Below are 27,636 nucleotides of genomic sequence, written 5' to 3' on the forward strand. Positions count from 1 at the left end.
CTTACTGAAGTACATTCTTGAGTAGTTATTTCATCAAGGATCTGGGAATATTAAACTCTCTCTCTCAGTCTCTATCTTAAAATGTCTTTAACTCACCTTCAGTCTTGAGTAATAATTTTTTAGGTATAGAGTTCTACCTAGATATTTTTCCTCAGCATTTGAAAGTATTATTTCGTTTCCTTCCAATATCTATTATTGTTGAGGTGTAGTCCATAACAGTATGTCATTCGTTTAGAGGTACATATTTTTTTCTTTCTAATTGCTATAAAGATTTCTTTTTTGTTTTCCCTTTTGTTCTTGTCTTTGATGATCTGCAAGTTCACCACAGTCCTGTTTGAGATTCACTATGCCTCTTTAATCTAAAGATTCCTAATATTCATAGATTCTGGAAAATAGTCATAATCTCTGAATATTGTCTCTCCCTAGTTCTGTTTATTATATCTTTCTCAGTGTTCCATTATATGTATATTAGACCTTGTTATTCTCTTCTTCATGTCTCTTAACCTGTTTTTCATATTTCCCATTTCTCTGTTTTTCTGTGGTCTTATTTTTTTCTTATTCTCTCCCTACTCTTTCCATTCTTAGCTTCCTAAGGTGACCAGATTAACCTCTGGTGTGCATTCTTCTACATGTTTCTCCAAGTCATATAAACACATGCACATATATATTCATGTAAATTAAATGTGTTTTGTTGTTGTTTGAAAAAAAATCCAATCATACTATATACGTTACTTTATAACTTGTCTCTCTCTCTTAACAGTACATTAAGGATATCCTTCCAGATAATGGATACAGATTTAACTCATTTAAAAAAAATAGCTAAGAAAATTCTACGGTATGACTGTACTACAGTTTCTTCAGCTGCTCCGCTGTTGGTGAACATTTGGGTTATTTTCAGTTTTACGTCTCCACAAGCGTTGTAGACAAAAACATCCTTGTACATAGTATTTACTTACGTGCTGCTTCCTTAATTTCTATGGGAACAAATTCTACCCCACCCTCCTCTCCCCGGAACATTACTCCATATTTTAGTTTTTCTTCTGGCATGTATCCATTTCCACATGTCTGAATAATGTGTGTCCTGTTATCCTTGTTTTATCAATTTTATTCATGATGTCTTCCTGTTATGGTAAATAAAGATTTAGCTCTCTTACATTGCCGTATTCACTGCTTTCCCTCCCGCTTTCTCCCACTATAACTATTTTGCAATTTTTGGTTAAATCAGTTGTTAGTGATTTCACTAGTTTGCCTGTGTAAATAGCATTAACAGCTGAATATTTTATTTTTATGAAGTTAATATCTGTCTTGTTTTTTTCCTTAGTGTTCTTCATACTTATGGCAGAGTTCCCCTCTATCCAGTACGCTTTTCCACAAGGCTGATCACATCGGTAATCAGTTAGTTCTAGTACTTCTTTTCTTGATGACGTTCCTCCTGAAGACTTCCATTTTCCTTTTATCAGGACTTTTCTCTAGGTCTGCTGTACAGATGTCATGCTGGGATTTCTCTTCTTTGTTATTCTAGAACTTTCTTTTGCTGTTCTGGTTGAGTTGGATTCCCTTTCTTGATTTACTCTATTGTTTAGGGGAGCACACTCTCCTGCAGGCTATCAGAATTAAAACCTAGTGCAGTGGTGACAGCCCTCAATATGTCTTTCTCTTGATCTACTGGTCCAGTCTGGATGGACTGGTCTCTGTGCCTGCAGACCAGTTGTCAGCTCACCTCACCCCATCACCCCTCTGCTTTAGTCCTATGATGGATAGCATGAAATTCCCTCTTTTTTCACTCACTCATTTTTGTGGCTCCCAGCTTGTAGTCACCTATCAAAAATGAATCCACAAGAGATACGGTCATACTCTGGATGTCTGAAAAGGTCTTTATTCTGCCTTCTCACTTGATGGCTTGTTTGTCTTGCAGAAGGAAATTAGGTCAAAAGTAAATTTTCTTCAGAAATTTGAAGACATTGCTCTACTGTATGCTGTCTCCCAGTGTTGCTGTTAGAAGGCTAAAACCGTTCTGATTCTTGATGCTTTGCACCTGATTTTTTTTCTTTCCCCTAGAACTTGTAGAATCCTTGCTTTTCCCCAGTATTCTAAATTTTGCAATAATTGTCTTATGAGCAAGTCTGTTTTCCTCTCTTGTACCGAGTAATCAGTGTGTTCTTTCAATCTGTTGTTCTTGGCTTCTCTGTTAGCTCCAGTCTTTCTTTCCAGAATGCCTATTATTTGGGTGTTGTACTTTCTAGTCCAGTCCTCTATTTTTCTTATGTTTTCTCTTCTGTTTTCCATCTTTTTGCTCTCTTTTTGGGCCATTTCTTCAACTTTAATTTCCAACCTGTCTATTGGGTTTTCATTTCTGTTATTGTTTTAAATTTCCTCTTTTCATCTATAAATAGTTGGGTTTTTTTTTTTTTAAGCATTCTGTTCTGTTTTCATGTGTGTGACATTCTCGTAGCTATCTGAAAAAAAAAAACATTTTAGTCTCTTTTGAAATTTTCTTCTCCCTTCGTAGTCTCTGTTTCCTCCTTGCTGCCTTTTCTGTCTGTTGTTTTGAACTCTCTTCCATGTGCAGGTGTTCCTTGCCTGTCTGGTAATCCTTGACTGTCTGCTCATATTTAAGAAGGAAGAACTAGTCAACTTATTGGAAGCTCTGAAGATGCGTGAGGGGCTTGTCAACTTTGAGCGTACTGTAGAATAATATGTCTATGCTATTTGTTGGGGAACTCCTAATGTCAACCCCCAAAGTCTCCTCTGGAGAACCAAGGGGATGGTCAGATTCTCCAGAGAACCCTCTTCCAAACTCTCACCTCCAGGGTGAAGATCTGCCTCTCCCAGTGCTGAGAGCTCAGGTGAGGAATAAGACTGGAGGGGTCAGCATTCGATATGCTGTTTTCTATTTTGTTTGATGTGTGGCATCTCCCAATCCAGGAACCCTGTCTCTAGAGACCAAACCTCCAGTTTTACCAGTTGAGATAGAGGCTGCTGCCCAAGAGGGCGGACTTGAAGTGGGGATCTGGGTATCTAGAGATATAACTGGTTCTTAAATAGCTTCCATCCCATTCTCTTAGTTTAGTCACTCTTCCCTTCTCCCCCCTCCCCAGTTCTGGAGGTAACTAGCGCTATCTGTTCCTGGACCTTTGAGCATCTGCTGGTTGGTTCCTAACTTTTCTTACTCCTAATTTAGGTGTCAGCTTCCTTTGGTCTGCTAGTTCTATCACTACTTGTCCATTTGTTTTCCATCTTCCAAAATCTTATTACTGTTTTCCGTTTGCCTGTTCTCACTGTCCTTGTGGCTTTATGTCTTTCAATGGTCAGTTTCCTTAGTTTTAGTGAAGTTTCAGGTGAGACCAATATTAGATACGGTGTGTTCAATTCTCCATTACTTGGAAGTTCTATGTTACATTTTGGTTGATTTCCTCAAATCTGTTTTTCCAGTTCACTAATTCTATATTTGTGTTACTCTATTGTCTAACTTTTCCATTGAGTTATTTTTAGGAGTTCTATTTTGTTCTTGTTCAAGTCTGCTTATTTACTTTTGCTTTTTCATTTACTCCTATTATTTCATTATGGTTTTGTCTTTCTTTTATCACTTTAATAATTTTAAACAATCTTATTTTGTAGTCCGTTTCAGATTGTAGTATTTTTCCAATTCTTAGGATTTTAGTTTTTAAAAATTTCCTTTTATGACTGTCCCTCATGGTAGTTTGTTTCCTTGTGTGTGTGTTTTGGCAAGTTCGTCTTCACAGAGATTTCTTTTCTATGGGAATCTTGTGAGTCCTTAGTTGTTAAATTGTCCTCACATATTGGACACATATTGTTTTTTCCGAAGATCTAAGGAGTTTCAGTGGTCCTGGGATTGTGTTTATGTTCATTTTTTGTCATGGGGCTCCCACACACAGACATACAGATAGTATAAATTTTGATCCTACAACTGAATGTAGTTCGTGTTTAGGGTTTTGATTTATGAAAGGTATCCTGAACTCTGAATATAAGGCAATTTTATGCTCTTCATCTTTGGACCAGTGGGCAGAGTATTTTTATTCCCCTTTTCATGGATAGGGTGACTTTTTAAAGCTTTTGAGATTTTGAGATTTAAAGCTCTGGCTTCCCCCTACGTCACATAGGACCAAGGCCATGTTTCCTCATAGGCATTAGAATCTAATCACTATCCCCAGATCCCTAGGGGAATTTGTGTAGGTCTGAAACTCTCTTGGGCACCATGGAGTCAACTTTTTGTTAAAGCTCTGGCTTCAATTTTTATTTTCATTCCTGGAGCCTATGCTTCTCTCTCTCTTCCTTCCTAGCTCAATCTGTGATGTTTTCTTGAGAATTTCACATCTTTGGAGTGAGAAGGGACCAATAGGGTCTACCCCATGTTTGCCATTTTGCTGGAAATGAACACTCACGTCAACTATTGAGGTAAACCTAGAACATACTAAACAAAACCAGGAATTGACTGTAAAAGGGGTATGGGTTGCCAGAGATTGGAAGGTTCTTAGAGATCACCTCATCCAACCCTAGCATTTTACTTAAGGAAACTGAGGCTCAAAACTGATGAAACCACTTGCCCACAGACACATGGCCAGTTAGTGAAAAAGCTGGGGATAGAACTCAAAAGGTGGCCGCTTTTTTCTCACCACATCACAGGGAGGAGCACTGTCATCTAGCAGCCAGCACTTGTCTGGTTGAAACACACCTCGATCTGATGATTGCTCTGCCTTAAATCACTGTGAGATTTTGGGAAAGCTATATAGACCATTGTGTTTGTTTTATCTTGTTTTTTATCTTCTAAAATATAAAATAATAGTGCTTGTAGAATCACTTAGTGGTTTATTCTTGTCCCAGTTTTGTTTGTTTTCTACTTTTATTTTTTCAAAGAAGAACAGCTTTTCCTCTCCTTTCTCCCTCTTCCTTCCTTTAAGGCCAGGTTCAGGTTCCCTGGTTTCCCAGAAACCTTCCCTGAAGCCTGAAGCCCGTAGAGCAATTTTTTCCTTCGCTAACTCCTTCTGAAATTGTCCTTTGAACCACATGGTTGGCCCCATATTATGACTATATCTGACCCTGTTTAATTAGTGAATGTGGATGTGCTTTATCTCCCCAAATAAATTGTAAGTGCTAGTTTGCAGAAACCATGCTTAGGCATCTTTAACATTTCCCAAAGTGTTTTTCTTGATTAATTGATGAGGAAGCAACTTAGAGGAAATATGTTCCGTGAGATAGAGCCTGGGCTTTGTGTCAGGAAGCCTGGATTCCCCCCCTTTTCTCGGCATCAGCTCCCCGGTGTATTTGAGCAAACCATCTTGCCTTATATGGACAGGCCATGACGTCCGATAATATGCTCATAGATAGAATGGTCATATAGTTTATCATTCAAACTGGGACAGTTAGGAGAGTAAAAGGAGGGGCACTATTAATAATTTTGCAGGGACAACAGGTGTAAACCAGGACTCTCTCTGACAAGTTTGGACATATGGTTACCTTATGTCATAGACCACCTTGACGCTTCAGAAAAATTTGCACAGCTGCTATCAAAATACCAGTCTTCCAACAAAAAATTATCATCCCTTACAAAAGTTTTCATCCAGCAGCACAACTTCACAGGTAATAAAATTTTTAGTTTTCCCAGCCATTCATGTTTTCTCAGCTACTTTCATGGCTTTATATGTTCTTTATAACTGAAGTTAAGGTAACTTTTGGGTTTGAGAATTCATACTGCTAAGAGAGGAATGTCTGTATTTTTCCTATGAAGCCACTTCTGTCCTGAAAGGAAAGAGCAGCCCTGATTTCCAGAGTTCTGAGCCTCCTTTTCTTGAGTGCTTTTGAAACATAGGGATCTTCCCCCTAGGATATCCAGCAATGGAGGAAAGGTCTCTGAATGAATGCTGATTCACCAGGCTGGATATGTCTTCATATAATTGTGTATTTGGTGGCTTAGCATAGTAAAGTGAGGTAGATCTTTCAAAAGACACTTTATAAGCATCACAGCTCACTAGCTTGCTTGCTTCTACAGCTCCTGCTAGAATTCCCTTTACATAGTAGGTACTTCATAAACGTTTGTTACCTTCAAATTCTGAGGAACACTTGGAAGGCAATGGTAGCTAGTAAATTCACTTACCAGTGCTAGTAACTTCATTTCTGCTTATGCTTCAGGAACACTACCATGGTTGTGGCATGGTGTCGGAATGCAAAGTAAAACAGATATTATCTCTACTCTCCAGGATTTTATGCTCTAGAGGCAGTATCAGAGCTGTAAACAACTAAGTCTAAGAAAGTTCAGAAGAAAAAACAATCAATTTTGACCTGGGGAAGTTAGGTGGGCATTTGAGCTGGACTTGAAAAGTAGGATTTTACTGTAGGACAGAGGTGGGAGAAGCCCATTTCACACAGTGAAAACAGCACAAACAAAAACCTGTAAGAGTACATTTGTGGTATGTGGGGGAATGAGATGAAGTCCTGTCTGCTTGGAAGATAAGCTTCAATACGTGGTGGGATGGGAAAGGCAAATGCCCTTTAATGTCAAACTAGGGAACTGAGTTATATTATGTAGACAACAGGAATCACATCAAGTTTTGGATGCATGCAGTGATAGCAACCAACTCATGTGCTACAATGATAACCTGGTGGCAGGGAGACGAGAAGGAGGGAGACCAGTTATGAAGAGGCTTTGGTGTTTAGGGGAGATATAAAGGCAGAAAAATAAAAAGGAGGAGGCAGATAGGAGATCCAGAATTGGCAGTTGGCTGGAAGTAAGGCTGAGGAGGAGAGAAGAACCAAAGACAGCACCGAGGGACTGAGCAGACGGTGACACCGTGAAAAGACCCTGGAAGGCTGGGGAGGAGCACAATTCGACTAGTAGAGAGCTCTTGATTTCTAGGGAGGTTTGTGAGGAGATGAAAAACCCTTGGACAGTGCTTTGCATAAAGGAGGCATTCAGCAAACACTAAAATTGAAGGAAGGAAGAACAGAAAGGAAGGAAGAAAAAAAAAGAAAGGGAGGAAGGAGCTTTCCCTTTCTCCCCACTGTGCCATAACACGGGTTTTAGAAGATCTGGTAGGAATCATTCATTGAAACTGTTCTTGTCAACAAACTTGCTAATTATTTCGTGTTGAGTGTACAAAGCAGGAGAGAACTCAGAAAGAATGGAAGATCAGAATCTGTTGATGGCAGACAGAGGAGAGGTGAGCTTTGAGCCAGATTTGGAGGAAGAGAGAGAATTGGGCTGATGAAGAGGCCATACTGAGACAGAGGGAATAGCAGGGGAGAAGGCAGAAGCGAACACACCATGCGTATAGACAATGAGAAGGACACTGATTGACACTGGAGGTAGTTTCCACATGTGGAGAAAGGTTGTGAGTGAGTGGGGTCGGTGGGGGGAGATGTTCATCTGGAGGAGGTTGTTTGCTCATTTTCTGACAAGCCTATCCTGAAACTCCATCAAGAGAACCCTGTTTCTCTATGAAAACTAACCTAATTCCTCCTACATTTTTTTCTGACCATTGGAATAATAGCAGAGCAATCCTTTGTGTGATTAGAAACCAAGCCACATTGACTTTTTCTGAAGGGCCATTTCAGGATAACTCAATAAATCCTTTTATTGGAAGTACTGGCCAGTACTTTGTCTTACAAAATGTCTTTTGGTTTCTTTGCCTCAGTCTTTGATTATTGGGTAAACATTTTAGTTTCGTGATTACGTGGTGTTTAGATGGCAATGCATGAATTACATTACTAAAATTGTTTCCCTTTGGTTGTATTACATCTGCTTCAGGAATGCCAGAAAACATAAACACAGTTTATTTAGTAAACTACTCAGCTGGAGCATCTGAGAGAGAAGGTGTAAAATCTGGCAGTTGGTGTGATGTCTCATCTTGAATCAGAATCTTAAAGCTGGGAAGTTCTTGGAAGCCTGCTATGGCCACTTTCTTCAGCACGGTGCCACCCATCCTTTTCCTGAATACTTCTAATGAAAGGGAGTTCTCAGAATGTGACAACTTTTAGAAAAAGGCAAACCACAATTGAATAAAAACTGTATTTTCTCCTAGCAGTGATCATAAACTTGGTAGGCTGGCTACAGTATAAAATAAATGCAAGCCAGAAGTTACCTGGGAATAGCTTTATTTGATCTACAAAATCCCAGTGTTTGTTTGATGCAGTGCTTGTCAATGGGGCATGGCTTTTCTGGGTGGAGGAAAGCTTTTACAGCGTCTTATCACATCATTTCTCTTCATCTTCTTTGGTTTCTCCCACTTATTTTGTCTTTTCCCTTGGGTGTTGCACCTTTCCTTGATATGGGTTCCAAGATGTGGCTGCATTTAGCGACTTGTTATTAAAAATGGGCCGGTCTCTAAAACAATTACAGTTCTCTGTAATTTTGGGATCAAAGCAACTGATTTTGATGTTTGGCTGTGTTTTTGCAGACATCTATATAAACTATGCGAATGCTGCTGAGACTCAGCAGTTCTTCTTCAGCAATGTTTCACTTATTCATCCCTTTATTTAGAGAACGCCTGAGGCCCACTATGTTCCTTCCTATTTCCACCATTTCCTCTTTATTTGGTGCCTTTTCTTCTCAACGCTGACACTACTGCTTCATAAATGGGTTTTAATGTCATGTGGCCTGTGGAGGCCCCCACACAGTATCCTAAAATGTGACTTTGATGATTACCCTCTCCCACTTAAAAACCTTCATGGCATAATTTTTTAAACAATGTTTTTGTTTTGATTACAGAAGCAAGATATAGTTTTTTCAGAAAATCTGGAAAATAGAGAAAAGCGCAAAAGAAAAAAATGACTCATAATCTACCACGAAAACCCAGCATATTGTTAAGATGTTGGTACACATCCTATAAGTTGTTCTTCTCTCATCTTTGCCTAGCACTGAGAACCTTCTCAGTCTGGTCCCAGCCCGACTTTACAACCTTATCTCTCTACTTGTTTCTGCTCTGGGGACCTATATTGCCTTGTATAGGACTTCTCATATTTCACCCACAATGAATTTTTTCTGATTATATAAATAATACATGTGATTGTAAATATTTTTAATAATACATATAAGGAATAAAATAAAAATGATCTTCAAAAACATCTCTACATCCTGAAATAAAAACCATTGGCATTTTGTAGACCGTTTGTCATAATCTGTTTATATACATGTGCCTAAGTACAGAACGTGATTTCCTATAAATGAGATCATAGCATCCATGTGGTTTTTATGGTTGACATCTTCTTTCATTTTCACTTGTTTCTTTCCTCCCACTCCTCTCTTTCCCTCCACCCTAATCACTCTCCCCCGGATTGCCAGTGTTATTAACCTTGTGTATATCCTTCTATGCTTTACTCCATGCTCATACAATTATATCAAACATTTAGATAGATAGATAGATATAAATATTCACACATATATGTTGTGATTTTTGTCATTGTTTTATAAAATTCAGATCATGTGTCCTTCTCTGCGTCTTACTTTTTACTCACTTGACAGTGACACATTATTGAAATTCCTCCATTCTTTCTTCTCCATGACTGCGTACTAATCCTTGGTTGACTAGAGCGTGGCTTGTTGACTGATTCTCCTATAAACAATGCTGTGATGAACATCCCTGTGCTGATATGGGCATGAGATGGCTTGATTGTGGACAGCACTTTTAGATTTGGATAGACATTTCCAAATTGCTTTCTAAATGGTGCAGCAATTTCTATTTCCACCAGCAGTGTATGAAAGTACCTTTCTCTGCATCCTGCCATGTGGCTGTGACATTGTCACCTCCAAAGAGCAGTGCCTCTAAACTACAGGCGAGGCTGGGGCGGGGGGGGCAGGGTCCTTTGAAATCCAAAATTTCAAGACAAATATGAGGCCAAAATAAGACCATCATGGTAATATATGTAAGAGAATTCATTAAGAGGAGATCATGATTCACTGGAGTTGGGTTCTGGGGAAGTCATATTTATAGAGATGAACCCTATGGCCTAAAATGTTATTGTATTTTTAGGATGATTTTTTTTTTTTACTTGACGTTATTTGGTTAGCTTGGCAGCTAGAAATTTCTCTCTCGGCTTTCATTTGCTTCTGTACAGCTTTTGTCAGAACTCGAAAGGTAGCACACATCACACATAACTTTTGAACATTTGCGTCAACCTTGAGAATATACGCAGGTGGATGGATGTCAAGGTGAGATCTGTCTGAGGGTTCCCATGAACATGGTTTTTGTTTTAAACACTTTCAGATTAACTGTGTGTGGTGTTAGAAGTTGGGAAGCAGGTGGAAGGGTTGGTCGTCTCCTGAGTGTGCGAGTAGGTTTGTCCTAGCTTTTCTCCTTTGAGGTGGCAGCGGGGTCCCGTTCTCTTTCCGTCCTCACTGCCTGTCTTCCTCTAAGTCGTGGACTGTCTGTGCTTTCTGCCTTCATCCTGGCTGCCGATATCTGCCACCACTTCTGTTGTCCTTCTCAGTTTTCTTCTTTATCCCTTTTGCCTCTCTCCCTTCAATTTCTTCTATGTTGCTCAGCTTTCCCACCAAGAGGCTTGGCTTTTGCAGCCACTGCCTGCCATTGAGATTGTATTTTTTGGCCTGCAAGCCTGCCCTCCCACATCGCTTGGGGTACAACCTCAAGGTCATTGGCCTGTCTTAGCTGTTTCATCCCTGATTTTTCTGTTGAGAGGCTCCACCTGACAGAAAAGCTTCTTCCCGCTTCCCTTTAATGTTTTTAACTGACATCATTTTGGGACCTTGAGTCCCTGAGGGCCCGAGCTTCCCTGTACTTTGAAGTAGAAATAGATTTGATCTCTGGGACAACTCTGACCAGTTCTGCGAAAGAATGTTGGCTGTCGGTGTCCTATTAAGTAAAGAACCTGTGGATTCTTGTGGGTTGTTAGAGCTGTATGGAGAACAAATGAGGTAATTTAGAGTATAGTTTCATCATTCTTCAATATATTCTCAGTGTCAGGGAAAGTCAGGAGTAGGATTCTGGTCGACGACACCTTAATTCTGAATTTACTCACATTTGTGGATTAGACAAAACCTAAACATTGTATGATGAGATGTGTGTGTGTGCGTGTGTGTGCGCGTGTGGTTTAATATGTACAACTTGTCTGAATGCGGTAGCTCTGTGGTTTTTCTTTTACTGAGAACTGCTTTTTTTTCCTTTTCTAAGAAAATGCTAGTTTCCTAACTAAAGTCTTTCTTGTGAGTTTGTCAGCAGCGAGGGGTGTTATACGAGGACCTGTCAGTGATAATCAGATCAAACAATCACCCAGTTCAGGTGACTTTAACACAAATCATATTGACTAAAATAGTATTAAGCATGTGATGCTGGCGTGTGACATTTGAATGTTTGCCAAGAAAAGCACCCAAGTGGCTTCGACTGGCTGCAAGAGTAAGAGATTTGGCTCTTTTACTGTTTTTACATTCATTTTTATTTGAGCATCTGAAACCAACCATTGTCGTTTGGAGAGGGAAATTAACATATACAGTCTGCCTGAATCTGTTTACCTGCTTTTCCCTTTCACTGCCTGTAAGAATTCAGGTCACATAGTCCCAATCAAGAGCAATCTATGAATTAGGGGACATGTATCTTAACAAATTTGAAATTTCTATATATTCTTTCTCTCTCACACCTCCTTCCTGCAACTCCTTTCCCACTTTTTCATGCTTCATGGAAAAGTGGGGACCTATATTTGATAAAGCTCGGAATTCAGACCTAAGATGCCTGGGTCTCAGTTGTGGCTTGTGGCCACTTATTACCATGAGAGACACTCTCTAGTCTTGGTTTTCTAATCTCTAAAATGGGACACCTTACTTCATGTGGCTGTTAACAGCATCATAACTTCCTCCCTTTCCTCTTTTCTTTTGGAGAAGCTCAGAATTTCAAAACTATTAAATGCAGTATTTTTAGGGGCACTAACCAGTTACCCCTAACAATATAGGGTAACTAGAAATGCCATATTCTACTATCATATTCATTACAATCCACCCCCACCCCATACAACAAAAGGATTACATTTCTGATAAAACCTGATTGCGTTCTGATACAACCTGTGCAGGGACTAGGATGATCATAGAGGAGGTGTCTCCTGATTTTCATGAGTTAAGAGCTTCACCCTGCTGCATCTGTAGAAGGGCCTTCACATAGTGTGGCTCTGCCTTGTGGGCAAATGCATCATTAGCTATGTAGAGACAGAGACTGCGGCCAAGTTAGAATAGTGCCAAATGCCATGATATTTTACATTCCAGAGAAAGAGAGCTATATATCAGCAACATATATTGTTGTCAAGTACCTATTTCATGGTACGTGTCTGAGGGACTAAAATGAAGCCAGACGCCCCTAAAAGAAAATGTAGAAAGTCAGGGGTTACCAAGCTGCCGTGCTCCACCAAAGGGAATTTTAATTAAGAATTAAAAGGGACCACTTTAAAAAAGTAGATGGCTTAAAACTGGGAATGAAGGGTGCCACACAGAGACTTCTGTGGGCTCCGAAGAGCGAACAAGACCGGCACTCTCAAGAGGCAGTTTCCTGAAGGCTGTGGAAAGATGTGAAGAAATATAGGCCACAAGATGACAAGTGGACACAGGGAGAACAGCAGCGTGTGAGGGTAAAGCTTGTTACTTGGGATGAGCTGGACTGAAGTAAAGAGAAGGGCTGGAGATTCGGAACTGGGTCAGAGAACAATCAAATCACGAGTGAGGATCCAGTGTGTGGGTTACAAGGACAACGGGAGGAGCCAAATCTTCAAAGTCGGATGAAGCTCGAAGCAACTGGATTTATTTAGCAGAGTCCTGCAGAAGTGAATGGCAAGAAAATAAAAAACTCCATCACGGCATGAGTGGCAAGGGGGAAAATGAACTGAAAGGAGAGTAGGAGGCTTATGGGCAAGATAAGCTCCTTCTGAGACATATGACTGAACTGAAACCCAGATAAAATATTATCTTTTAATCCAGTGTCTTTCATTAGTTAGAAGTTCAGTTTCTTTGTATTTCATTCACAAAAGAGCAATAAGCATTTAAATTAATATATTTGCTCATAGAATTGTGACTAGGAACTCACTGCTGATGAGAAACATTATGAATTAAGGAAGTTTTAATGAGACGTTCTTGGAAAGTATAACATGAGAATGAAATTTTAAGCCAATGATAAGATAATAAAGACTCAACTCTAATCTTACATTCACTGTTGTGTAAAAAATAGAAGATTATTCTTCCTTGGGCCTGAAGTCCACACTCCCCCCCCCGCCCCCACCACTGAGATTATAACCACAGGGTGAGCCCCGAGGCCTCCCCACTGAGGCCTCTGTGAGTCATCTCCTGTACATTCATGTTGTCCTCTCTACCTCTCGTCCTCCATTCGAATAGCCCAGGCCCTTCCAGGGGTGCCCAGCCATCTCTCGCCTTCCAGAACCTTTACTGTCTCCCCTTCACCACCGACAAGTGTACCTAGGGCTCCCAAATCCTGGAAGAAACTGCCTTTAATTCTGCTCCTCTTTGGACTGCCATCATCTCTCCTCCCCATGTTTTTAAACTTCTTCTTAAAACCTGGATCGTCTCTCTTTAACTCGCGTCTTCACCTCCCTTCCCCTTTCCCACCACCCCACCTGTGAGTCTTCTGTTTCTATCGCTCTAATAAAACAGCTGTCTTATAAGGGGATTACACACCAATTTCTGAGGACATCCAGAGCCATGCTGTTTTACTTTTCTATAACAGTTGGAACCCAGGGAAACATCTCTCTTTAAACACTGGACCTTCTTGCTTCTATTACACAGCCTAATTCTTCCTCCGACCTTGCTCACCCGCCCATCTCTGTCCAACACATCAGCTTTTCTTTCCTTTCCCACTAGGGTAAATCCAGACATTGGTCCCGCTACAGGCCTTAAGCTCTTCTCTCTCTTTTCTCTCTCTTGGAGATCTCCTCTGCTCCCTCTAAACCTTACAACTTGTATGCAGGTTGTTCCAAAACCCCTATCTCAGGACCTGAGAGTTTTCTTGTTTCCATCCCAAATTTCCAACTCTCTGCTGGTCACATCCTCTTGGGTAATCCACCACCATTTTGAACCCAGCCCCACTTCTTCCTCCCCCAAACCAAGCCCTCCCCCGATGTTGCCAGTGTCTGGTATTGGGGGTACCTCGTCCTGGTCCCCACATCTCAGTCAATGTTTGGTTCCATCTTCTCACTTTCTTCTGTATCCACTCACTAACATCTCAGTTCCTTCATTTCAAACTCTGTCCTCTTGGTGTTCCCAGAAATGAAATGATGGACAGTCTACTGAATTCTTACTTGATCTGTGTAAGCAGAAGGGTTCCAGGTCAAGTGAACATAAGTCTAACTTGAATCATAAAACCAGAGAGTCATGGCCCCTCAGTGAATTTCCAGACTTGAGCCAGTTTACAGACCCAGAACCCCTTGAGTGAAGGAGAGGCTGGGTCCCCTTGAGGAAGGACCCTGCCGCACTGCCAAAGATTTATGCTGTTAATCTCTCACCCAGCCTTTCCCAGAGGGACCTACAGCCAGCGACCAGGGTAACTGTGCCTCTAGGAGAAGGCAATAATTAGACCTTTCGAGGATTACCGGACACTGGCTCTGAACTGATGCCAATTCCAGGAGACCCAGAACATTACTGTGGGGCACCAGTCGGAGCGGGGTCAGCAGGGGAGGTCAGGTCACCCCATCATGCGTCCATTCCCACAGCACTCTGTGCAGCTGACAGGGCTGCCTGCGGGCTTGCTCCTTCTCCTCTGTGCTGCCAGAGCGCCTCTGTGACCTTTATATTCCCTGGCTCCAAACTTCCACTGGTGCCCAGTTCTCCGGGAGACGCCGGCCTTCCTTAGCCTGATGGTTCAAGCCCTCCGCAAAGACTCCTTCCCCGCTCTTCCAGCCTTCTTGGCTGCAGTCCTCAGGCCCATACTCTGCCCTGCACCCCACCCTGGATACGCGGTCCCCCAAACATGGCACACTTTCCTTCCTCTCGCTTTTGCCTTGACTCACGCTGTTCCCTGCACCTGGTGTTTCTTTGGGGCTCCCTTCTCTTCATTTGTGTGCTGCCTGTTTTTAGCACAAATATACCATGTCCCCTTGTAAAACCTTTTTTCTCCACTTTGGCCCATAACAGCCAGGGAAATGAGCAAAACACTGTGGATGGATTAAGTCACCAGTGTTGGGAGAAAGGAGGGGTCCTTCCAGGAGTGGGTCGTTAACAATCTTCATAAACAAAAGATTGCCTTGTTTATACCTGTTCTTCAGAGTCAGCATTTCTCAAATCTGCTTAAGGTGAAAGTGAGTGCTTTGTGTTTAAAAAATCATATGGGAAGCACAGAAATAAAAAATGTTCACTTTGTTTAATGTGTGAGTATTCCACGACAGGTGGCCTCTCAACTTGCACAAATAAAACAGAATTGGTTGGCTGAAACCTACCAGTGGAGCAGAAGGAATAATGACCAGGTGGTGGGACCAGGAGCAGATGGGGAGTATTTACTTAGATCTTCAGTTCTTCTTGTTAGGAGTCCCTCTAATCAAGTACCTTCGTCAGATGTGAAATAAACTTCCAGTGTCTTTGAATAGTCTTTTTTTAAAAAAGGTAATTCCTGAGGGCTGGCCCCATGGCCAAGTGGTCAAATTCGTGCGCTCCACTTCGGCGGCCCAGGGTTTCGCCGATTCGATTTGGATCCTGGGTGCGGACCTAGCGCTGCTCATCAAGCCATGCTGAGGTGGTGTCCCACATAACAGAACTAGAAGGACCCACAACTATGTACCAGGGGGCTCTGAGAGAAGAAAAAAGAGATCGGCAACAGATGTTAGCTCAGGGCCAATCTTTAAAAAATAAAAGTGGGGGGGGGGCTGGCTCCGTGGCCGAGTGGTTAAGTTCACACGCTCCGCTGTGGCAGCCCAGGGTTCGGATCCTGGGCACGGACATGGCACCGCTCGTCAGGCCACGTTGAGGCGGCGTCCCACATTCCACAACTAGAAGGACCTGCAAATAAGATATACAACCATGAACGGGGGTTTTGGGAAGATAAAGCAGGAAAAAAAAAAAAAGATTGAAAACAGTTGTTAGCTCAGGTGCTAATCTTAAAAAAAAAAAGGTAATTTCCATGCCAGTTTCTCCTTTTCCCAAAATCAAGGGTAGAATAACCAGACAGTGTCAATGGAGTCTGTGTAAGCTTGAATATCCCAAGTTTCCTTTCAGACTTTTATTTGAAGTTTCCAGATCTCACAGTCAAAATTAAAACAGGGCAGAAATTAAATTGAAAATATGATAAATCCTGGGGACTTTTTTCATACCAAATAAGGCAGTGCCACCCTAGGGGTCTGTGCAGACTCTACCATGGCAGCAGAATTTGCCATGACCACTGTTCACCCACCCCACCACTCTGGTGGACCCGCAGCCTGGAACCCTCGGTATTTCCTTTGGTCTTCAGGAAATCTTGTAATTTTCCATGTAGCGTTAGCCCTTGACCGCCTTAGAGTTATTCTTCTCCTTTGAATTATGCAACATGGCTTTATTTCTGGTTTTCTTCCTGCTTCTCTGACTACCGCATTTCCATTTCCCTCTATAAACATTTACCAGACATTTAGGTAGCACCTGCTGGAGGCCTGAGCTGCGCTCAGTTGCATGCATCTATGCAAAGATGAGTGGGGTGAGCCCCTGCCCTGTAGGGACTCCCGGCACCCACATGCTGGTCACACTGCCTCTCTGCACTTCTCCCTCGTTCTCCACCATAACTCTGAGCACTCGGAGTGGTCCCCAGGCCATTCCCTTCTTCTCTTCTCCTCTGTGCACTTGCTTCTTCAGAAAGGCTTTTTTCCTCATGATATCAGTCATAAAAGTATATTCCCAGTCCTATTTCTCATCTGAAGTTTAGTGCTGAATTTCCTCTTGTTTTCTCCAAAATTCCGTGTGTCCTCAGGCCAACCAGCTCCCCATGAGCGCTCTCTACCTCTGTCAGGAATGGCTCAAGTTTACTTTTTTTCTAGACTCCGAATCTGGAAACCTTCCTAGGTCATCCTCCCCTTCTTTCTCTGTGTCCAGGAAGCGCGTTCAGGCTTCCGCTCTCCTGCTCTTCGATTCTTTCCTTCTTCACCATTCCCACTGTCTCTGTCCTACCTGGTACTGATGGCCACCCACCTGCCTTAGCCCTTCCAATGAGCTCTGCATATCCAAGTCAACATCATGCTCTTTAAATCCTGTCTTATCAATGTCCCTCTTATTAAGTGGCAGAGTGATGCTTACTTTTTCATATCTCTGACAGCATCTAACCCAGCTCCCTGCACACAGTAGGCACATAATCAATGCTCATTGATCTGTTGTTGCAAAAGCATACCTGGATTTTAGCTTGTCAACCTCAGCTTTCCTACTGTCTTCACCTTGCAGAACTTCCAAACGGTGATCCCAGCAATGACAGTCCCGCTGTCGTAGCTGTGGAGGAAGAAGTGCAGCCCTGCAGAGAACAGTGAAACTGACCACAAAATTGGGAAATGACATCAAGGAGGGAAATTCAGGAATTGGTATTATTTGATGTGGGAGAGACGAAGGTGGTGAGGGCTTACTGCCTACCTCGTTATTGCCCACGGCTCTTGTGTTGTGTGTGTTAATGGAGCGCAGACAGTGCCAAGGCCGCATAATGTTTTTGGGTAGCGCAGTCCAGGATGCACAGGGGTGGGAGGCTCTGCTTGCTGGCCAAGCACGTCCAGGGGGGAGAGCTGTGGACACAGCCGTGGAGGTGACCCAGACTTCCTCCTCAAAGAGGTTAAGCTTTCATAGGGGTCAGACATGGAGACAGCAAACTGTAATAGAGAGGAAGAGGGTAAGGCACAATCGGAAAGGTACAGGTTCAAAGTGAGGGAGGATTTCTGGTGAGAATTGTCAAGCCCCAAAGTGGGTTATGAAGAAAGCTGTGGCCTCCTCTTTCCTAGAAATGCTAGAGTCGTAGCAGACAAACTCTCCTCAGTGGCCTGAGCGCCGACTTCTCCAGAGGCTGGAGGCTGGGAGAGAGCCTCTGGCCCTCCACTCCCGCAGCCACCTCACTGGATCGCTCACTTTGCTTTGCAGAGTTAGTTTGCTGCAGGCTGCTGCTTAGTCAACCACAGAAGTGAAATTTGCTAGTTATGAGAAATAATAAAAGATCTTTCTTTTTCTAGACTTCCTCTAGTCAAATGGGTGTTGTTGTTTTCTTTCTAAATGGGGGAGTTTGTTTTGCTTTTTTTCCTTTCGTGGCATTCAAATTTAGCTTTTGTATATACACTGCCCAGGAGTTGAGTACATTTCTGAGAGAAGCAAGGCCCAGATCATAGTGAGTTCTCACCATTTTCCTCAAAGCTGGTGTGTGGAGTGTGTGTACAGATGGAAGAAGTTAGGCTGTTGAAGACTTTGCAGAACTCACCAGCATTAGCAATGGAGACTTTTACTTTGACTCAGCTGTTTATTACATGCTTACTCTGCTCTGCACTCTGCTTGTCGGCTGCAGAAGAAACAAAAATGCATGAGACGTGGTCGCTGCTCTGAAGGCTCTTACAGTCTAGCAGGGAATATAAACACGTATATGCAAATAACTATATTGTTACAAAGAGAAGATTCTTTCAGTTCAAAGGAAGGCCGTTATCAAGGATAGTGTCTTGGTAGAATTATAATAATCAGTTTGAAATTCAACTTTTTTCAGTCTTCGTCATTTCCATCTTGTATTACTCTGGTTTTTCACTTTTTAAAAGTACTATTTTTGAATAGGTAATATATTCATATGGTTCATATATTGAGACAGTTTAGCAAGGTATTCCACCCTGTCCGCATCTACCCAATTCATTCCTCCCTTACTCCATTGAAACAGGTAACTATGTATGTTAATTTCTTGAGTATATATCCAGTGTTTCTTCATGCAAAATAAATATATATATTTTTAAATGTTCCCCTTTTTTACGCAAAAGGCAGCATAATATTTGCCTTGTTCTTCACTTGGCCTCTTAATTTAATGGTGTGTCTTGGAGACCTTAGCGTGTCAGTACACCGAGTGCATCCTTTTTCTTTCTTCGTAGGTAGCAAGCTACCTTCCTACTCATTCATTGTTTTGGAGATATCGGGGTATATCAGTTATCTATTGCTGCTCCATAACTTAGTGGCTTAGCACAACAGTTTTATTATTCACAATTCTATGGGTGAGCTATGTGGATCTGGGTCAACTGGGTGGTTTTCTTCCGCTTTCACATGGATTTACTCCTATGGGTGAGGTCACTGGCAGCTTGGCTGGGGCTAGATGGTCCAAGAAGCCTTCACTCACAGATCGGTGGTGGATTCTGGCCAGGAGCTGGAATATGTGTCTCCAGGAGGCTAGCCCAGGGTTCTTCATATGGTGACTGGATTCCAAAAGCAGAGAGGGAGTATGCCCCAGTGCAAAAGGGCTTATTAAGCCTCTGCTTGCATCACGTTTGCTAATGTTCCATTACCACAACAGGTCATAGGACCAAACCCAGCGGCTATGTGGGAAGGACCTACATAATGGAGTGAACACCGGGCCGGATGATTCATTGGAGGTCGTTATGTAACTGTCAACTACACATGCTTAATTACCTACCCCTAGTGATGGACACCCGGTTATTTCCAATCTCTTGGTATTACAAATAATGCTCTATTAGATAACCTTGTTCATTAGTCAGTTCATACGTGGGCAGGATAAATTACCAGAAGTGGGTTGCTGGGGCAAAGGGTAAATGCTTTTTACATTATCTATCTATTCTATTTCTGTGGTGCTATTTCTCTGGTTATTTTAAGCTTATGTTCTTCTGTCACTTGTGCACGAGCTTTGAAAATGTGAAAAGAATTTACATAGGAAATGCACATAAGTTGAAGGAATTAGAAACTCATTCCTGAAATAACAAAAAAGACAAAAGCTATACTAGAAATAAAATAACGTTTACTAGAGTAAGATGTATTTGAATGACTATATCTGTTATTATAACAATGCTTTACATTTCTATTGTTTACAGTATAGAAGCGGTTTGCTTATAGTATCTCACTTAATTCTCACAAGACTATGAGTTGAAGGTATAATTGGCCCCATTACGTCTGTGTGTGTGTGTGTGTGTGTGTGTGTGTGTGTATGTATGTGTGTGCGCGTGGGGTTTTTTTGAGACTTAAAGAAGTTATATAACTTGCCCCAATTTGCGGGTTATAGCCAGGATACATACCCAGCCTTGTGACAACAAACTTGACCTCTTCTCGTTAACTGCGTCTCATTAGTATAGACCGTGTCTTGTATCTTAGCTTAGCTTCAAATGACGTTAATTTTCTCTACTTGCTAATTGCCACGCTAATACATCACAATCACAAGTGATATCTTCTCAGGGGGATCTTTATAAAAAATTAGAAATAGGGCCAGCCCAAGTGGCCTAGTGGTTAAGTTTGGCACACTGCGCTTTGGCGGCCTGCATTTGCTTCGCAGGCGCAGACCAACACCTCTGTGTTAGCGGCCATGCTATGCTGGCAGCCCACATACTAAGAAATAGAGGAAGATTAGCATGGATATTAGCTCAGATCGAATCTTCCTCAGCAAAAAAAAATTAGAAATAGTTTGTTTTTAATTTTTGAATACTTGGGAACATCCCTAAAGCTTTCTCTTGTTTTGCATGTGACATCGCTGTCCAAGCTGAGCACGCTGTTTCCTGATCTTAGTCAGTAGCAAATCTTGAAAGTGGAATTCTCTTTAAGCCCACAGGCTTGCTTTCAGCCTTCAGAAAAGAGGAGATATTTTTAAATAAACCTTTGTCTTGGCCTTCCTGCAGTGGACATGGAAAGTAAACTGTTTTCTTTTTTTCATTCACACTCAGATATTTTCATAGGGGCTTGGTCACGGCAAAGTGGGCGCGCGTACAAACCACCCTCTTCCCTGAAGCGTGATTGATTAGCAAAGCTGTTCTGCCCAAGGGCAGCCTGTTTGCCTGAGCCTGGATGTTGACAGGTCCTACATGCACAGATTTTAAAACAGGTCTCTTCCCAGGCTGCAGGCTGCAGGCCAGGATGCTTGTTCTTGAGGCAGGAGAGAGGAGAAAGGATCCACTTTGGGGAACGAGGCAGGCTGCATGGATCAGGAATCACCATACTTTGTAGAATTCCCAAAGCAGGGCAGCTCAGGCCCACGCAGTCTTTGTTGAGAGACCTCCTGATGGTGCTGGTGCCACAAAAACCAGGCTGCAGAAGAAATGGGAAGTGCAGGTGAACGGAGGGAGGCTGAGGCCCCTGAATGAGGGGTTTCAAATAGGAGTGGGCCCTGTTTGGCTAAAAATCTCTAAACATCGAAGAGAGGCGTACATTTAAAGAAAGATGGAAATTTGATGCCTAGTCAAAGTAACCTAGGATGGAAGTTTGGAAAGCCGAGCGATGCACTGTAAACAGGATGAGGTCAAGCCCATGTCTTTGCCTTCTTGCCTCCCTGTGGCACCAGCAGGGTGTCTTATAGAGTAGACTCCACATAAGTATGTAGTCCCCAAATGCTAAGGCTGAACCAACCTTAGAAACCATCTTGTCCAGGCCTCCCCATTTCAGAGATAAGTAAACTGAGGCACGATAAGTTTACGTAAATGCCTTAAGTTGTTTTCCTGGTTAGTGGCAGAGCCAGGTCTTCTAAATCTTAGTAAAGTTAGTCGTCATAAAATTGTGCTGCCAATATTCCAATGAATGTTAAGTGAATGAATGAGTGAATTTCCTTTTTAAGGAAACCGACTCAAAAACCACTCATTCAGTGAGGTCACATAGAATCATCCACTTAATTTACTTCTATCTTTTTTTTTTTTGAGTAAGATTAGCCCTGAGCTAACTGCTGCCAATCCTCCTTTTTTTGCTGAGGAAGACTGGCCCAGAGCTAACAACCGTGCCCATCTTCCTCTACTTTATATGTGGGACGCCTACCACAGCATGGCGTGCCAAGCGGTGCCATGTCCGCACCCGGGATCAGAACTGGCGAACCCTGGGCCGCCGAGAAGGAGCAAGTGTGAATTTAACTGCTGCACCACCAGGCCAGCCCCTAATCTACTTATATCTTAATCTTACACAGTCACCCCAGGTATACCGTGTTGGGGGCAGTGGGAAAAGAGGGGTTTATGAGGATGAATTGGTTAGCGTCTTTTGAAAGACTTTCAGGAATCTGGGTTTCAAGACATCTTACAAAAAGTCTTGAATGTCAGCGTTAGATGAAAACCTTGGACTTTTCTTGCAGTGGTTTGTGATATGCTCAAGGGGTAGAGAGCCTGGGCGGGAACATTTGGCCTGAGGCTGAGAGTGATCCTTCTGTGCACGTTGGTGAAGTGGATGTCAGGGTCGCAGCAGGAGCAGAAGTCATTAAGGAAGAGACCCCAGTCTTTCCCTTGATTCCTCTGCAGGGCTGCTTGCCTGCTGCCCACGTCCCGCAGAGGTGCCTGACTTGTCCAGACACCCCTCTTGGTGCTTCAAGCTCAGTAGCAGCTTCATGTGAATGCCATGTCTTCGTTCAAAGCTTAATTTTTCTTTCATTACGTGGTCCACTGTCAATTCTCTATCATCTTTGGCTCTTGACTGTCTTGCCACCTGGGATGGTAGGAAAAGATTTTGTAAGTCCTTTCACAGATGCAACAGGATCTGTTGTCATGAAGAAATTTTGACACCTGACAAAAGAGTGTCTAGAATCTTGCTTTCCTCTACAAAGTGTAAGGGGAAAGTCATTATCTCCTGTTTTGGGATATAAATCAGTTATTGTTCTGCCGGCCGCTGAGACCACTTTAGAAGACCATTTATAAATATCTGTAGCACTGCCCTCATATTTGGTTTCCTGTGTTGTAAAGAAAAACCTGCGAATAACTAGAAGGAGGGATCCCAATGAAATGTGGGTTCTATTTCACTATAGCTGGTGTGGGAGGCTGTGTAGCTCTGACTCTAAGAATACCGGTAGTGGTATCTATCTACATTCTAAGAATTTAGGGAGGCAAGGTTTGTGCAGAATTAAATCACCCTGTCATCTGTGAGGCTTCCTGTAGAACGAAGGCAAAAATAAACCCAAACAAACAAAATGGGAACATGTTTGAAAACAGAGACGTACTTCTCCAACAGTAAGGATTTTCAATTGATCCTTGAAAATGTCACTGGAGGCCTACTTGCTTGAAATGGTGCTTTTTTGGGTGTTGTTGCTTTGTTGTTATTGTTTTGGTTTTGGTACTTACTACCGTATTTACCCTGTAAGTGGTTGGAAATGTCAGGATTTTCTTATAAAAAGGGGAGGGGAGATAAGAGATTCTGTTACCCACACCACATGGGAGGTGGGACGGGCCTAGCTAGGAGGCGTGCATGTGTGTATCTATCAGTATGTGTGTGTGTGTCTCTGTGTGTATCTGTGTGTGTGCCTATGTGTGTCTCTGTGTGTGTTTCTGTGTGTGTGTGTACCTGTATGTTTCTCTGTGTGTGTCAATGTGGGTGCCTCTGTGTGTCTATGTGTGTGTCTGTGTGTGTACCTATATGTGTCTCTGTGTGTTTGTGTATGTCTGTGTATGTACCTATGTGTGTCTCTGTGTGTGTTTGTGTGTGTCTCTGTGTGTGTACCTGTATGTTTCTGTGTGTGTGTCTATGTGGGTGCCTCTGTGTGTCTGTGTGTGTCCATGTGTCTCTGTGTGTGTCTGTGTGTGTACCTCTATGTGTCTCTGTGTGTGTGTGTCTGTGTATGGTTGGCATATATGCAGGTACACAGCATTGTCATGCTAAACCTTCTTCCTTCGGTGTCACAATTCTCCTTTCTCAACCTGAAACTACTTTGCTTTGTTGTTAAAGGAAACATAACTACTTTCTTACAAAATAGAGACCAAATAACCCGAAAAGCTCAAGTAAAATCCACCTTATGACCCAGTATTAAAAAAACGCAGAGATTTTCCATGGATAAAATCCCACACCAGACTGAGGAAGACAGACCAATTGAACTTGAGTCTTTCCTGTTTGTACTTCTTGTCTACTCTCACTTGCCAACGAAAGAATGCAGTCTTACCAACTCCGCCTTTCTCCCTATCTGCCTGATGATGGTTTTCATTTGAATTTAAAATGTTTGATGATGACTGGAGAAGGATGAGGATGAGAGGTTGACTGTTACAGTATCTCATGAAAACTTTCCTCCCTCCCCCCTCCTCTCTCCCCGCTCTTTCCCTCCCTCCTCCTCTCCTTTCTCTCTGTCGCTCTTGGTGTTGGTTCCCCTGATTTACCAGATGTGAGCGTGCAAAAGGCCAACTCTAGAGGTGATTTGCCGCCTCCCAGCACTATTGCTCTGCGGCAGCTGCTCCTGGAGGAACTTCACAGAAAATGCAGGAAGAGTTCGGCATGCAGTTGCATCCTGCACGTTTCGAGCAGGACAGATTGCTGCAGAAGATGATAACAGAAATAGCCACCAGGTAGTGAGTTCTCACCACATGACAGACACGGTGCTAAGTGCCTGACTTGCACTGTCTGAGTCCTGAAAACCACTAGCAGATATGAGCATCTTCCTCATTTTCAGACGAGGCAGCCGGAGCTCAGAGAATGCTCTGTCAGTGATGGCACAGGTCTGAAGGGACAGGCTGGGGTTGAGCCCAACTTGGACTGTGAAGGTCATGCTCTTGGTTACTGTAGCGTCCTTAGAAGCAGCCAACCCCTTGGGGACACGTTCAAATCTATTGCAACCCAAGGAACTTGGCAGCCACGTGTCACTTAGCCATGACTTTGTTACCCTTGCAGGAAAACATTGCTTTTTCTCACCTGTGTTCATAATCATCCTATTTTCTGTTCCAAGAACTCACAAGTGAAGAAGATAGATTTTGAAGAATTGGTTTTTGCCGCTTCTGATTGTGGGGTCCAGCCTGGGAGATGGAGTTTAGATGCTAACATATTGGGATTTCTGACATATATGCTAAGAATTAGAGGAAAAGTAGGTTGCAATATGGAATTAAGACATTTGAGAAATGTCGGAAATCCAAGCTGAGAGGGAACCGTGGCCCTAATGCTTCCAGGTGTAGGAAAGGTCAAGTCCGCCTCGGCCCTGGCCTTCCGGAAAGGTGTTTGTGTTTTCCTCTGTGTGAGAAAGGCCTGCCTCTTGCTGCCTGAGTTAACTAAGCATATTAACTGCATGTGGTGCTCAGCTCTCATTAATTTTCCATAGGCCCTTTTGGCTTTGATCTTTTCATTTCAAGGCCTGAAAAGGCCATATAGAGGGAGAAGCAATCATGCTGTATCTCCTCCAATATGCCTATTTCAACCCCGGATGATGCCTTTCAATCGGGAGAAAGGTTTTAGTAACCAAGTGACTAAGTCACACAACGAAACCCTCCCCCTCCCCCTTTATCTCCACTTAATTAGTGCTGACTTGGCCAAATCCCGTTTCAAAACCTGCACAAATGAACTTTTTCCATCACTGAACCTTTTAAAGTGTATATTTGAAATGTCTTGAAGCCTAAGAGAATAGTTCTTAAACAAGTTACACATTGATTTCCTCTTAGCCTGAATTATTTCTCGCCTGATTTTCCTGAGGTTGTTCCTGAGACATTCTTTGTGGTTCATTGAAGACAAAACACAAACCATGTCGCAGGTTCCATAGAGTTATAGGGACGTGGGAAACACGGCATTGATTCTCAAGGAGCTTAAGTCTCAACGAGGAAATAAGACACTTCGACAGATAGCCGTAAGGTAAAATAGAAAATTGTCAAGCGCTGTAATTTTAATGTTGATTACTACATACCTAAAAGCTGGTTAAATTACAGATTTATCGAATGCTCATGAATTATTACTCCTCTCTTGCACAGGATTTTAAAAACTCTTTACTTTCTCTGGCTTATAATTATGGTGACCACATTTTCCATACCAAAAATTAAGACATGTTTCTTGACATGGTTTGACAAAGGATTCTTGTGCCACTTCTGGGCGTGAGACCACCCATAGTTAGATTTTTTGTAAAAGCAGGCTTTTTCAGGCAGGCTCTATAAAAATAGAGGTTTGTTAAATAGATGTGTTTTTAGACTTTTCATTAAAAACGTACCGTACAAACAGTATTTTATTTTATATCTGAATCAACGTGTTCTATCCGAAAGCACGGTTTTACAGCCTAAGGGTATGTGTTAGCCTAGTCATAAAAACATGCTGCTGGAGAGAGTAATAATACCTGCCATTATCCAGGTGTAATAAAAAGGTCCCAGTGGTCTACTCCAGGACTTTAATTTTCCTTTTGAAGATAAAGCTCCTTATTTCACTTTCAAGGTTCAATGTTTTTGAACCTTGCAAATGATTACCATTGAGGCGTGCCAGATGTGAGCAATTGTGAGCAGTAGTTCTTGAAAAGAGGGTGAAGGAGTGACTTTTTCTTCCTTATTTTCTCCCCGTATTATCATCTGTGGTTTCTACATAGGTAATTTTTCACAACAGCAAGACCATGTGGATGGATACCGGCCTGGACTGCCATAGTCCAGGCATGGGACTTTTGAACTTTTAGAGATAAAACAGGCCAGTGTTGATCATTTAAACATGGTGAAACCAAGGCCTTCTTGACCAAATATTAAATGACTTACCCAAAACCACAGAGTGCGTTGGTGGCAGAACCAGCTCCTGATCTCCAGCTTTCGGACCAAGCTAGGTTTCTATTCCCTAGCATGATGTTTTCTTCTGTTCTGGGGTCATTCTGGTCAATTCCCAATGACTCTGATGTTGGGGCAGCCCCAGCCCAGAAGAGGTGATGACTGGAGAGGTGGCCTTGAAGGCACCAGGACCTCCTCAGGCTGACCCTCAGCTAGCCTGAAGTTGAGTTCAAGGCAAGTCTTATATATAATGGTTCCCACTTTCTTGGGAATCATTGACCTCCTGCTGATCCAGGATAATTGACCTTCAAATTCCACCTTATATCACTATAACCTCCCATTCATTCACCCACTCAGTGACCATTGAGCACCTGCCATAGGACACGCACTTTTCTGGGTGCTGAAGATACAGCTGAACAGATAAAAATTCCAGCTCTTTTGAGGCTTGTATGCCGTTGGATGGTGTTAATAAATGTGCCCCCAAAATTAAACTCTTAGCTTTTTAAAAATTTGGATTACCATAGAAGCCGAAAGCTAAAGGAAAAGTGAACTGACATTTATTGGCTGTCTGAAACTTTTCATGTGCTGCCTTGGGTGCGTTATCTCATGCAATTAGCCCAACGTCCCTATGAAAGATGAATATGATGATCTTTATTTTGTACAGCTTAGGAACCAAGGTCTAGGAATGTAATCTGTCTTGCTCAGGGCCTTGCTAGTAAGGAACTAAATCTGCGTCGGTCTTTTCAATACCATGCTAGATATGATTATATCCTTTTAGAGCCACGTATTTGATGTGTGGCCATCACACTATCACGGAAAAATAAGTTGAAAAACCTTAGGGCACATTTTTGCCAACATTACTAATAAATATCAAGAAATGTAATTTTGGGGGACTCATTTGAAATGTAATTTGAAGTCTGTGTTCCCTTTACCATTTATGTCAATTTATTTAAATTTCTGAGTAGCAGGAATCACTCTAGTACACTCTAGTTTCATAGCAAGCATCTTCTATGGAACACCTCACCCCAGATTAGCTATTTGATGACCACAATAACATGTGCTTCTCAGATAACACATGACCTCTCATTTGGCTCAGAACTTAGTGGTTGACTTGGCTAAAAATAGGTC

The 27,636-nt window shown here is 42.3% G+C and overlaps 1 protein-coding gene across 2 annotated transcripts in view; it reads left to right on the forward strand.

Annotated features, from left to right (window-relative positions):
* BCL2 (BCL2 apoptosis regulator) overlaps positions 1-27,636 on the forward strand; it is a 170,913-nt gene that overhangs the window by 80,570 nt on the left and 62,707 nt on the right. The gene's annotated exons all lie outside the window — the stretch shown is intronic.

The sequence above is a fragment of the Equus asinus genome, chromosome 7 (genome assembly GCF_041296235.1).
Source record: "Equus asinus isolate D_3611 breed Donkey chromosome 7, EquAss-T2T_v2, whole genome shotgun sequence".
NCBI lineage: Eukaryota > Metazoa > Chordata > Mammalia > Perissodactyla > Equidae > Equus > Equus asinus.